We start from the raw sequence: 14264 nt of genomic DNA on the forward strand, positions 1-14264 counted from the left end.
AAGGAGGGAGAGAAAACAGGGAACTACAGGCCAGTTAGCCTGACATGGGAAAATGCTGGAATTCATTATTAAGGAAGTGGTAAGAGGGCACATAGAAAATCATAATATGATTAGGCAGAGTCAACATGGTTTTATGAAAGGGAAATCATGTTTGACAAATTTATTAGAGTTTTTTGAGGATGTAACTAGCAGGGTAGATAAAGGGGAACCAGTGGATATAGTATATTTGGATTTTCAAAAGGCTTTCAATAAGGTGCCACATAAAAGGTTGTTACACAGGATTAGGGCTCATGGGATTGGGAGTAATATATTAGCATGGATAGAGGATTGGTTAACGGACAGAAAACAGAGAGTAGGGATAAACGGGTCATTCTCGGGTTGGCAGGCTGTAACTAGTGGGGTGCCGCAAGGATCAGTGCTTGGGCCTCAGCTATTTACAATCTATATTAATGACTTAGATGAAGGGACCGAGTGTATTTTATCCAAGTTTACTGATGATACAAAGCTAGGTGGGAAAGTAAGCTGTGAGGAGGACACAAAGAGTCTGCAAAGGGATACAGACAGGTTAAGTGAGTGGGCAAGAAGGTGGCAGATGGAGTATAATGTGGGGAAATGTGAGGTTATTCACTTTGGTAGGAAGAATAGAAAAACTGAATATTATTTAAATGATGGGAAACTATTAAATGTTGGTGTCCAGAGAGACTTTGGTGTCCACATACAAGAAACACAAAAAATTAGCATGCAGGTACAGCAGGCAATTAGGAAAGCAAATGGCATGTTGGCCTTTATTGGAAGGGGGCTGGAGTATAAGAATAAGGAAGTCTTACTATAATTGTACAGGGCTTTGTGAGACCTCACTTGGAGTACTGTGTACAGTTTTGGTCTCCTTATCTAAGGAGATACTTGCCTTAGAGGCGGTGCAACGAAGGTTCACTAGATTAATTCCTGGGATGAGAGGGTTGTCCTATGAGGAGAGATTGAGTAGAATGGGTCTTTACTCTCTGGAGTTTAGAAGAATGAGAGGTGATTTCATTGAAACATATGAGATTCTGAGGGGACTTGACAGGGTAGATGCTGAGAGATTGTTTCCCCTGGCTGGAGAGTCTAGAACTAGGGGGCATAGTCGCTGGATAAGGGATCGGCCATTTAAGACTGAGATGAGGAGAAATTTCTTCACTCAGAAGGTTGTGAATCTTTGGAATTCTCAACCCCAGAGGGCTGTGGATGCTGAGTCATTGAGTATATTCAAGGTAGAGATAGATAGATTTTTGGACTCGAGGGATATCAAGGGGATCAGGTGGGAAAGTGGAGTTGAGGTTGAAGATCAGCCATGATCTGATTGAATGGTGGAGCAGGCTCGAGGGGCCGTATGGCCTACTCCTGCTCCTATTTTTTGTGTTCTTATGTTGTTATTAACCCTCCCCCACAGCATTAGTTAACCTCCCTGCAAGGATATTGATCCAGGCTCTGTTGAGGTGTAACCCCTCCATCTTGAACAGATTCCTCCTGCCTCAGAACTGGTTCCAATGGCCCAGGAATCTGAAGCCCTCGCTCCTGCACCATTTCTCCAGCCACGCATTAACCTGTCTTATCCTACTATTCCTATACTTACTAGCACGAGACACTGGGAGTAAATTATTTTTATATTCGTTTATGGGATGTGGGCGTCGCTGGCGAGGCCGGCATTTATTGCCCATCCCTAATTGCCCTCGAGAAGGTGGTGGTGAGCCGCCTTCTTGAACCGCTGCAGTCCGTGTGGTGAAGGTTCTCCCACAGTGCTGTTAGGAAGGGAGTTCCAGGATTTTGACCCAGCGACGATGAAGGAACGGCGATATATTTCCAAGTTGGGATGGTGTGTGACTTGGAGGGGAACGTGCAGGTGGTGTTGTTCCCATGTGCCTGCTGCCCTTGTCCTTCTAGGTGGTAGAGGTCGCGGGTTTGGGAGGTGCTGTCGAAGAAGCCTTGGCGAGTTGCTGCAGTGCATCCTGTGGATGGTACACACTGCAGCCACTGTGCGTCGGTGGTGAAGGGAGTGAATGTTTAGGGTGGTGGATGGGGTGCCAATCAAGCGGGCTGCTTTGTCCTGGATGGTGTCGAGCTTCTTGAGTGTTGTTGGAGCTGCACTCATCCAGGCAAGTGGAGAGTATTCCATCACACTCCTGACTTGTGCCTTGTAGATAGTGAAAAGGCTTTGGGGAGTCAGGAGGTGAGTCACTCCCCGCAGAATACCCAGCCTCTGACCTGCTCTTGTAGCCACAGTATTTATATGGCTGGTCCAGTTAAATTTCTGGTCAATGGTGACCCCCAGGATGTTGATTGTGGGGGATTCGGCGATGGTAATGCCGTTGAATGTCAAGGGGAGGTGGTTAGACTCTCTTTTGTTGGAGATGGTCATTGCCTGGCACTTGTCTGGCACGAATGTTACTTGCCACTTATGAGCCCAAGCCTGGATGTTGTCCAGGTCTTGCTGCATGCAGGCTCGGACTGCTTCATTATCTGAGGGGTTGCGAATGGAACTGAACACTGTGCAATCATCAGCGAACATCCCCATTTCTGACCTTATGATGGAGGGAAGGTCATTGATGAAGCAGCTAAAGATGGTTGGGCCTAGGACACTGCCCTAAGGAACTCCTGCAGCAATGTCCTGGGGCTGAGATGATTGGCCTTCAACAACCACTACCATCTTCCTTTGTGCTAGGTATGACTCCAGCCACTGGAGAGTTTTCCCCCTGATTCCCATTGACTTCAATTTTACTAGGGTTCCTTGGTGCCACACTCGGTCAAATGCTGCCTTGATGTCAAGGGCAGTCACTCTCACCTCACCTCTAGAATTCAGCTCTTTTGTCGAAATTTGGACCAAGGCTGTAATGAGGTCTGGAGCCGAGTGGTCCTGGCGGAACCCAAACTGAGCATCGGTGAGCAGGTTATTGGTGAGTAAGTGCCGCTTGATAGCACTGTCGACGACACCTTCCATCACTTTGCTGATGATCGAGAGTAGACTGATGGGGCGGTAATTGGCCGTATTGGATTTGTCCTGCTTTTTGTGGACAGGACATACCTGGGCAATTTTCCACATTGTCGGGAAGATGCCAGTGTTGTAGCTGTACTGGAACAGCTTGGCTAGAGGCGCAGAGATTACTACTTTTGAGGTCCTGCTTTTTAACTTCCTTTCTAGCTCCTGAAACTCTGACCTCTACCCTTTTCATTCCTACATCATTGGTTCACATGGACTACGACTTCTGGCTGTTCCCCTTCCCCCCTCAAAACATCCTGCACCCGTTCCGTGATATCCTTTACCCTGGCACCAGGGAGGCAACACACCATGCAGAGCTCACATTGGCGGTTGCAGAAACTGCTGTCTGTCCCCCTGACTGTTGAATCGCCTATGACCACTCCATTCCTACACTTTGCTGTGCCCCCCCCCCGTGCAGTCCTTTCTCAGACTGTGCCCCCACCCCTGTGCAGTCCTTTCTCAGACTGTGCCCCCCCCCCCCTGTGCAGTCCTTTCTCAGACTGTGCCCCCCCCCGTGCAGTCCTTTGCCCCACAGTGTCATGCTCCAGACTGCACTCCTTCGAAGTGTCGTCACCCTCATTGTTATTACCGGTTAGTGAGTGACACACTCCCGGAGGATTCCTGCACTGCCTGCCTCTTCCTACCCTGCCGGACGGCCTCCCACTTACTGTCCTGAGCTCTCCATGGCTGTGGGGTGACCACCACCTCCCGGAACGTACGATCCAGGAAATCCCCAGCCTCCCGTGATTCCAGTCGCTCCTCAAGCTCAGAAACCCTGAGCTCGAGCTCGAGCTCGGGAGGCAGTTCCAGCACACGGCCTTCTCAACTTACATCATCATCGAGTCACATCGAGACTACAGCACGGAAACAGGCCATTCGGCCCAACAGCTCTATGCCGGCGTTTATGCTCCACACGAGCCTCCTCCCACCTTACTTCATCTCACCCTATCAGCATATCCCTCTATTCCCTTCTCCCTCATGTGTTTATCGAGCTTCGATGCTATTCACCTCAGCTGTTCCCTGCGGTAACGAGTTCCACATTCTCACCACTCTCTTGAGCAACAAAAGCTCCCCAGCTCGTCGACTTTGCTTTAAGAAAATTAAAGTTCTTAATAAACCTCTGGGAACACAGGAACAGGAGGAGGCCATTCGGCCCCTCGAGCTTGGCCCGCCATCCTATCAGATCATGGCTGATCTGCACCTCATCTCCATTTACCCGCCTTTGCTCCCTATCCCTCGATACCCCAACAAAAACCGATCGATCTCAGTCTTGAAAGCTCCAATTGACCCCCAGCACCCACAGCCTTTTGGGGGAGAGAGTTCCAGATTCCCACTCCCCTTTGTGTGAAGAAGTGCTTCCTGACATCACCCCTAAACAGCCGAGCTCTAATTTTAAGGTTCTGCCCCCTTGTTCTGGACTCCCCCCACCAGAGGAAATAGTTTCTCTCCGTCTACCCTATCAAATCCTTTAATCGTCTCAAACACGATCAGATCACCCCTTAATCTTTTTAAACTCAAGGGGAATAAAGATACAAAAACAATCTTTCCAAAAAAAACCAGAGGAATTAAAAGCCAACCTCTGATTTGAAGCCTGAAATTCACAACTGCTCATTGGCAGTTTGTAAGTTTTGCATACTTCGAGCAGTGGCCTTAAAGGGACAGGCCAGGTTTTCACAACCATGCCCCGCATCCCATAATAGCCACGAGCATCACCGTAGGCGATCCACCGGTGTGCCGATGTGGCCTGATCAGGTGGGAATTATTTTGTCCGACTTCTAGCCAAGTGCCCTTGAGATGGATTGAGTTTTGCTGGCGGCCTTTACATGGACCAGTGCGCTGTGTCCTGCGGGGATAAGATCTGTCTCTCTCCGGCCCTAACTCTCTTTCCATTTTCGTTCCACATGTACTCCATTTCCTCCTTGAAGCTTTCCTATCGAGTCAATTATATTCTGCTTGTTTCCTTTTATATAGAATCACGCAGCCATTCGGCCCATCGTGCCTGTGCCAGCTCTTTGAAAGAAACCAGCCCCACTCCCTCACCTGCTGTGCCCCATGGCCCTGCAGTTTTTTCCTTTTATAATTATTTATCCGATTCCCTTTCGAACGTTTACTATTGAACCTGCTTCCCCTTTCACTCCTCTTTCAGGCAGTGAATTCCAGATCAAAGCAGCTCGCTGTGTGTAAAAAAATGTTTCCTCATCTCCTTTGCCGATCACCTTAAATTTGTGTCCTCTGGTTACTGACCCTCCTGCCACTGGAAACAGTTTCTCCTTATTTACTCTATCAAAACTCCTCATTATTTTGACCACCTCTGTAAATCTCCCCCTAACCTTCTCTGCTCTAAGGAGAACAACCCCAGCTTCTCCAGTCTCTCCACATATCTGAAGTCCCTCATCCCTGGAACCATTCTAGTAAATCTCCCCTGCACCCTCTCCAAGGCCTTGACATCCTTCCTAAAGTGTGGTGCCCAGAATTGAACACAATACTCCAGGTGGGACCTAACCAGTGATTTATTGAGGTTTAGCATAACTTCCTTGTTTTTGTACTCTATGCCTCTATTTATAAAGCCAATGATCCCATATGCCGTTTTTAACAGCCTTATCGACTTGTCCTGCCACCTGCAAAGATTTGTGTATGTCACTTCACTAAATTCTCGTCTTACTCTATGTCTTTAATTCAGTCGCACATCAATCAATAGTTTCACCCTTACTGTAAGTTCTTAATTGAGTCCTGAATCGATCAATGTGTTCACCCTTACTCTGAGTCAAAGAAAAGACTTGTATTTATATGGCGCCTTTTGCCACCTCAGGACGTCCCAAAGCGCTTTACAGCCTGTAAAACGTAGTCGGTGTTGTGATGTAGGAAACGCGGCAACCAATTTGCGCACAGCAAGATCCCACAAACAGAAATGCGATAATGACCAGATAATCAGTTTTATTGACGTTGGTTGAGGGATAAATATTGGCCCAGGACACCAGAGAGAACTCCCCCCTGCTCTTCTTCAAATAGCGGCCATGGCATCTTTTACATCCACCCCAGAGCGTAGATGGGGCCTCGGTTTAACATCTCATCCGAAAGATGGCTCCCCCTCACTGGGAGTGTCAAGCCTGGATTTATGTGCTCAAGTCTCTGGGGCGGAACTCACAAACTTCTGAGACTGGGCCACAGCTGACTGCTGATCTGATACTCGGCTTAAACCAATGCCCCCTCAATAACTGCCCGTTCAACTCCGGGTCACCCCCCTCAATAACTGCCCGTTCAACTCCGGATCACCCCCCTCAATAACTGCCCGTTCAACTCTGGATCACCCCCCCTCAATAACTGCCCGTTCAACTCTGGATCACCCCCCTCAATAACTGCCCGTTCAACTCCGGATCACCCCCCTCAATAACTGCCCGTTCAACTCTGGATCACCCCCCCTCAATAACTGCCCGTTCAACTCCGGATCACCCCCTCAATAACTGCCCGTTCAACTCCGGATAACCCCCCTCAATAACTGCCCGTTCAACTCTGGATCACCCCCCCTCAATAACTGCCCGTTCAACTCTGGATCACCCCCCCTCAATAACTGCCCGTTCAACACTGGATCACCCCCCCTCAATAACTGCCCGTTCAACTCTGGATCACCCCCCTCAATAACTGCCCGTTCAACTCCAGATCACCCCCCTCAATAACTGCCCGTTCAACTCCGGATAACCCCCCTCAATAACTGCCCGTTCAACTCTGGATCACCCCCCCTCAATAACTGCCCATTCAACTCTGGATCACCCCCCCCTCAATAACTGCCCGTTCAACTCCGGATCACCCCCCTCAATAACTGCCCGTTCAACTCCGGATAACCCCCCTCAATAACTGCCCGTTCAACTCTGGATCACCCCCCCTCAATAACTGCCCGTTCAACTCTGGATCACCCCCCCTCAATAACTGCCCGTTCAACTCTGGATCACCCCCCTCAATAACTGCCCGTTCAACTCTGGATCACCCCCCCTCAATAACTGCCCGTTCAACTCTGGATCACCCCCCCTCAATAACTGCCCGTTCAACTCTGGATCACCCCCCTCAATAACTGCCCGTTCAACTCTGGATCACCCCCCCTCAATAACTGCCCGTTCAACTCCGGATCACCCCCCTCACCTGAGCCATTATCCATCGAAACTAATGTGTCACTCCATGTGTCACTCCATGTGTCACTCCATGTGTCACTCCATGTGTCACGCTGATGATGCGTCTGAAACCAGAAGCTTGGCCTCAACAAACCATTTTGAAATGTCTGATTCCTGTTTGTTAGTGGACTAATAATCCAGTCGAACGTGAGTTCAAATCCCACCCTTTGAGAAATTGAATCCAGATTTTTAAAAACAAAAATCCGGGAATAAAATTTCAGCAAAAGTGACCGTGAAGCTGTCAGATTGTCGTAAAAACCCAAACTGGTTCATTAACGTTCTTTAGCGAAGGAAACCTGCCGTCCTTACCTGGTCTGGGCCTATGGGTGACTCCAGTCCCACACCGACGTGGTTGACTCTCAACTGCCCTCTCAAGTGGCCACTCAGTTGTATCCAAACCTGCTGCTGGAGGTTGAAGAAGGCGGCCCATCACTACCCACTCGGGGCAACTAGGGACAGACAATAAATGCCGGGCCTTGCCAGCGACGCCCACACCCCGTGAATGAATTTTTAAAAATTCTTCCGTCAATCCCTCCTTGAGTCCAAGACGACGTGTATACAGAGTACAAACCTTGGGTCGTTGCTGCTCTTTGCTTTATTTAAACGTCAGTGTTGAGGAGAGACCAGGACCTACCCTGGGTGACAGTGATCTCGTTCCGCATATCTCTGAGCCCTGGGTTTGAGACCAGCCCTGACTGTACCTTCAGCGGGTCTCGATGGTCCCCATTGAGTGTGAGCCCAGAGTGAAAGCTGCCCATATCCAGTAAAAAGAAAGGACTCCCAATTATACAGAGCCTTTACACCTCAGGACGTCCCAAAGCGCTCTACAGCCAATGAAGTACTTTTTGAAGTGTAGTCACTGTTGTGATATAGGGAAACGCAGCAGCCAGTTTGCGGACAGCAAGATCCCACAAACAGCAGTGTGATAATGACCAGATAATCTGTTTTTTTAATGATGCTGGTTGAGGGATAAATATTGGCCCCAGGACTCCGGAGAGATACCTCCGCTGCAGTCCTGATACAACAGGAAAACCCCATTACAATGATGCAAAAACAGCAGCAAACCTGGGTCACAAATAGTTATTCCCCAGAGTTTCAAAATTGAGATACTTCGAGGCAGAGCAATGGATAATTAGTCTTGCAGACGGCAGGGAAACTCTACGACATCACCGCAATCCTCCTGAAACAGTGCCAGGCTCCGACGTCTTTGTGAATTATCTTCACCATCGATTTTCAAACAATATTTCTTGTTTCACAGAGAAGGAACCTGGAAATTCTGCAGCTCCTTGGAAAGGTTGAACCTTCGGGGGGTCCTGGGGGAGACATTAATCTCCTCAGAACGCGAATGTTTATTATCCAATTTCAAATTGACAAGGTTACGATTGGGGTGAAGGTGGGAGTTTAGCGGCTGGGTGGGGGGCTGTGGTGAGCAGTGTGTTCGAGGCGGACACCCTCACTGCACTCAACACCCTATCGGTGCTGCAGTGCATTATTGGCGCTGTGTTCCATGTTAGTACTATGTAGCTTTGGTCCCGTGTTGCCCGTGCTGGTCCCGCGTTGCCCGTGCTGGTCCCGCGTTGCCCGTGCTGGTCCCGCGTTGCCGTGTTGTAATGTAGGAAACGGAACGAGAAACCGATTTCCTCAGTCCGAGCCTTCGACCGATCTCAGAACATCTAAAACCCCAACGGAAACTGAATCCCAACGGAAAATTGACATTGACAAGTGTTGTCTTACCAGGTCTCCTTGTGAAAAATATCTTTATATATCAGAAACAAAATAAGGATTGTCTGAGTTTTGAGGTAAAGATAGAGTGAATAGCCAGCGACCTTCCAAAGGGCAGGAGGGTCAGTATCCGTCAGTGATAGATAGAAATACATAGAATTACAACATGGAAACAGGCCATTCGGCCCCACCAGTCCGTGTTGGTGTTTACCCTCCATGTCAGAAAATAGTCTTGATCATATTTACCCGCCCTGATCCCATATCCCTATAACCCCTTCAACCTTTATAAATCAGCTGGAGTATTGTGTCCAATTCTGGGCACCACACTTTAGGAAGGATGTCAAGGCCTTGGAGAGGGTGCAGAGGAGATTTACTAGAATGGTTCCAGGGATGAGGGACTTCAGTGATGTGGAGAGACTGGAGAAGCTGGGATTGTTCTCCTTAGAGCAGAGAAGGTTAAGGGGAGATTTGATAGAGGTGCTCAAAATCATGAAGGGTTTTGATAGAGTCAATAAGGAGAAACTGATTCTAGCGGCAGGAGGGTCGGTAACCAGAGGACACAGATTTAAGATAATTGGCAAAAGAACCAGAGAGGGGAGATGAGGAGAATTTTTTTTATGCAGCGAGTTGTTATGATCCGGAATGCGCTGCCTGAAAGGGTGGAGGAAGCAGATTCAATAATAACTTTCAAAAGGGAATTGGATAAATACTTGAAGGGAAAAATTTGAGGGCTAAGGGCAGGGGGAGTGGGACTAATTGGGTAGCTCCTTGAAAGAGCCAGCACAGGCACGATGGGTCGAATGGCCGCCCTCTGTGCTGTCGGACTTCCTTTTCCTTCCTCCACCTATCCACCCTAACCTTGAAAGTTGACATAGTTTCTGCCTCAACCACTAACCCTGGAAGCGAATTCCACGGCCTCACCTCTCACTGTTCCAAATCTCCAACATTTAATCTTGTACCTGTGACCCCCACCTCGTTCTCGACCCCACCACCACTGGAAACTGTCCGATTCTACCTAACCTTGTCCCAACCTTTCCATAAGACCATAAGAGATAGGAGCAGGAGTAGGCCATTCGGCCCCCTCGAGCCTGCTCTCCCCCACCCTCTCCCTCCCATAATTCTAAACACTCCTGGCAAATCGCCCCATAATCTGCATTGACCCTAAAAGACATAGGAACAGGAGTAGGCCATTCAGCCCCTCGTGCCTGCTCCGCCATTTGATAAGATCATGGCTGATCTGTGATCTAACTCCATATACCTGCCTTTGGCCCATATCCCTTAATACCTTTGGTTGCCAAAAAGCTACCTATCTCAGATTTAAATTTAGCAATTGAGCTAGTATCAATTGCCGTTTGCGGAAGAGAGTTCCAAACTTCTACAACCCTTTGTGTGTAGAAATGTTTTCTAATCTCGCTCCTGAAAGGTCTGGCTCTAATTTTTAGACTGTGCCCCCTACTCCTAGAATCCCCAACCAGTGGAAATAGTTTCACTCTATCCACCTTATCTGTTCCCCTTAATATCTTATAAACTTCGATCAGATCACTCCTTAACCTTCGAAACTCTAGAGAATACAACCCCAATTTGTGTAATCTCTCCTCGTAACTTAACCCTTGAAGTCCGGGTATCATTCTAGTAAACCTACGCTGCACTCCCTCCAAGGCTAATATGTCCTTCCGAAGGTGCGGTGCCCAGAACTGCTCACAGTACTCCAGGTGCGGTCTAACCAGGGTTTTGTATAGCTGTAGCATAACTTCTGCCCCCTTGTACTCCAGTCCTCCAGATATAAAGGCCAGCATTCCATTGGCCTTCTTGATTATTTTCTGCACCTGTTCATGACACTTCAATGATCTATGTACCTGAACCCCTAAGTCCCTTTGGACATCCACTGTTTTTAACTTTTTACCTGTTCTATCCTTTTTGGATCCAAAGTGGATGACCTCACATTTGTCTACATTGAATTCCATTTGCCACAGTTTTACCCATTCACCTAATCTATCAATATCCCTTTGTAATTTTATGTTTTCATCTACACTGCTTACAATGCCACCAATCTTTGTGTCATCGGCAAACTTAGATATGAGACTTTCTATGCCTTCATCTAAGTCGTTAATAAATATTGTGAATAATTGAGGCCCCAAGACAGATCCCTGCGGGACTCCACTAGTCACATCCTGCCAATGTGAGTACCTACCCATTATCCCTACTCTCTGTCACCTTTCGCTCAGCCAATTTCCTAACCAAGTCTGTACTTTTCCCTCGAATCCATGGGCTTCTAACTTAGCTAACAGTCTCTTATGTGGGACCTTATCAAAAGCCTTCTGGAAGTCCATATAAATAACATCCATTGACATTCCCCTGTCCACTACTTCAGTCACCTCTTCAAAAAATTCAATCAGGTTTGTCAGGCACGACCTACCTTTCACAAATCCATGCTGGCTCTCCCTGATTAACTGAAAATTCTCAAGGTGTTCAGTCACCCTATCCTTAATTATAGACTCCAGCAATTTCCCCACAACAGATGTTAGGCTAACTGGTCCATAATTCCCTGGTTTCCCTCTCTCTCCTTTCTTAAAAAGCGGAGTGACATGTGCAATTTTCCAATCCAGAGGGACAGTTCCTGAATCTAGAGAACTTTGAAAGATTATAGTTAGGGCATCCGCAATGTGCTCACCTACTTCCGTTAAAACCCTGGGATGGAAACCATCTGGTCCTGGGGATTTGTCACTCTTTAGTGCTATTATTTTCTTCATTACTGTTGCTTTACTTATGTTAATTTTATCGAGTCCCTGTCCCCGATTCAATATTAGTTTTCTTGGGATTTCCGGCATGCTATCCTCTTTTTCTACTGTAAATACTGACGCAAAGTAATTATTCAACATGTCCGCCATTTCCCCATTGTCACTGACAATATCCCCACTTTCAGTTTTTAAGGGGCCAACACTGCTCCTGACTACCCTCTTTTTCCTAATATAACTATAAAAGTTCTTCGTATTGGTTTTGATATCCCTTGCAAGTTTCTTTTCATATTCTCTTTTTGTAGCTCTTACTATCTGTTTTGTGACCCTTTGTTGATCTTTGTATCTTTCCCATTCGCCAGGATCTGTGCCATTTTTTGCCTTTTTGTATGCCCTTTCCTTACGTCTTATACTGTCCCTTACCTCTTTAGTTGTCCATGGCTGTTTTTTTTGGCAAGTAGAGTTCTTGCCCCTCAGGGGTATAAACCGATTCTGTATCTCGTTAAATGTTTCTTTAAACATTTCCCACTGATCATCAGTCGTTTTACCCATGAACAGATTTGCCCAGTTTACGGTGGACAGTTTCTGTCTCATCCCATTGAAGTCGGCCTTACCCAAGTCTAGAATCTTAGCAGCTGATTCACTTTTTTCCCTTTCAAACACTACATTGAACTCGATCATGTTATGATCGCTAATGGATAGATGTTCACGCACAGTTAAGCTGTTAACTAAATCTGGTTCATTACTCATTACTAAATCTAGTATGGCTTGCCCCCTTGTTGCCTCTAGGACATACTGCTGTAGAAAACTATCCCAGACACACTCAAGAAATTCACTACCTTTCTGACAGTTGCTAGTCTGCTTTTCCCAATCTATGTGAAGGTTAAAGTCCCCCATTAAGACCACTATGCCTTTGTTACACACTTGTCTAATCTCTGCATTTATACAATTTAGCACTTCAGAGCTACTGCCAGGGGTCCTATACACAACTCCCACTATAGTCTTAGATCCTTTCCTATTTCTCAATTCAACCCATAAGGTCCCTGTTGGCTGTTTACCTCTCGTTATATCCTCCTTTATCATTGAAGTGATTTCATCTCTAATCATTAAGGCTACTCCTCCCCCTCTTCCATTTTCCCTATCTCTCCTGTAGACCTTATAACCCGGTATATTTAGTTCCCAATCCTGACCATCCTGCAGCCATGTCTCAGTAATAGCTATCGTGTCATACCCTCCAATTTGAATTTGAACCTGTAGTTCATTTAATTTATTCCTTATACTCCGTGCATTTGTATATAGAACTCTTAGTTGGGCCACACACCCTCGCCTGACCTTCAGCTTTGATGCTGGGTTAATCGCCTTACGCCTTCTAGTTTTCACTTTATCTGTCGTGTCTAAAGTAAACTTTCTTTCTGCTGCTCTACGCTTTTCCCTTTCACTCGTTCTTGAACGACTGTTTGTACTATTTGTATTGTAAATTTCCTTTGGGTCTTCCCCTCTCTTGCTGCTCTCAACTTTACTCCCTTCTGACTCCCCGCTCAGGTTCCCATCCCCCTGCCATTCTAGTTTAAACCTTCCCCAACAGCACTAGCAAACACCCCCGCGAGGACATCGGTCCCGGTCCTGCTCGGGTGTAACCCGTCCCGCTTGTACAGGTCCCACCTTCCCCAGAACCGGTCCCAATGCCCCAGGAATCTAAATCCCTCCCTCCTACACCATCCCTGCAGCCACGCATTCACCCTGTCTATTCTCCTGTTCCTATACTCACTAGCACGTGGCACTGGTAGTAATCCTGAGATCACTACCTTTGAAGTCCTGCTTTTTAATTTATCTCCTAACTCCTTGAATTCACCTTGCAGGACCTCATCCCTTTTTTTACCTATGTCATTGGTACTGATATGGACCACGACTACTGGCTGTTCAACCTCCCCCTCTAGAATGTCCTGCAGCCGCTCTGTGACATCCTTGACCCGAGCACCAGGGAGGCAACATACCATCCTGGAGTCACGTTTGCGGCCACAGAAATGCCTATCTGTTCCCCTTACAATTGAATCCCCTATCACTATAGCCCTGCCACTCTTCTTCCTCCCCTCCTGTGCAGCAGAGCCACCCGTGGTGCCCTGAACCTGGCTCTTGCTGCTTTCCCCTGATAAGCCATCTCCCCCAACAGTATTTAAAGCAGAATATCTGTTTGAGAGGGAGATGGCCCCAGGGGACTCCTGCTCTACCTGCCCAGTCCTTTTACTCTGCCTGGCGGTCACCCATTTCCTTTCTGCCTGCGTAATCTTTACCTGCGGTGTGACCACCTCACTGAACGTGCTATCCACGATAGTCTCAGCATCGCGGATGCTCCACAGTGAATCCACCCGCAGCTCCAGCTCCGAAATGCGGTTAGCCAGTAGCTGCAGCTGGACACACTTCCTGCACACATGGTCGCCAGGGACACTGGTAGTGTCCATGACTTCCCACATAGTGCAGGAGGAGCATCTCACGGGTGCGAGCTCTGCTGCCATGACTTGCCTTAGACTCTCAGACTCTCTTCCTGTTCTAGGTCTCTCCTTTTATACTGCGCTCACCTCTCGGACTCTCCTGCCTCACCTGTGACATCGCACAGTGGTTTTCTCTTGTTGC

The sequence above is a fragment of the Heptranchias perlo genome, chromosome 6 (assembly GCF_035084215.1).
Source record: "Heptranchias perlo isolate sHepPer1 chromosome 6, sHepPer1.hap1, whole genome shotgun sequence".
Taxonomy (NCBI): Eukaryota; Metazoa; Chordata; class Chondrichthyes; order Hexanchiformes; family Hexanchidae; genus Heptranchias; species Heptranchias perlo.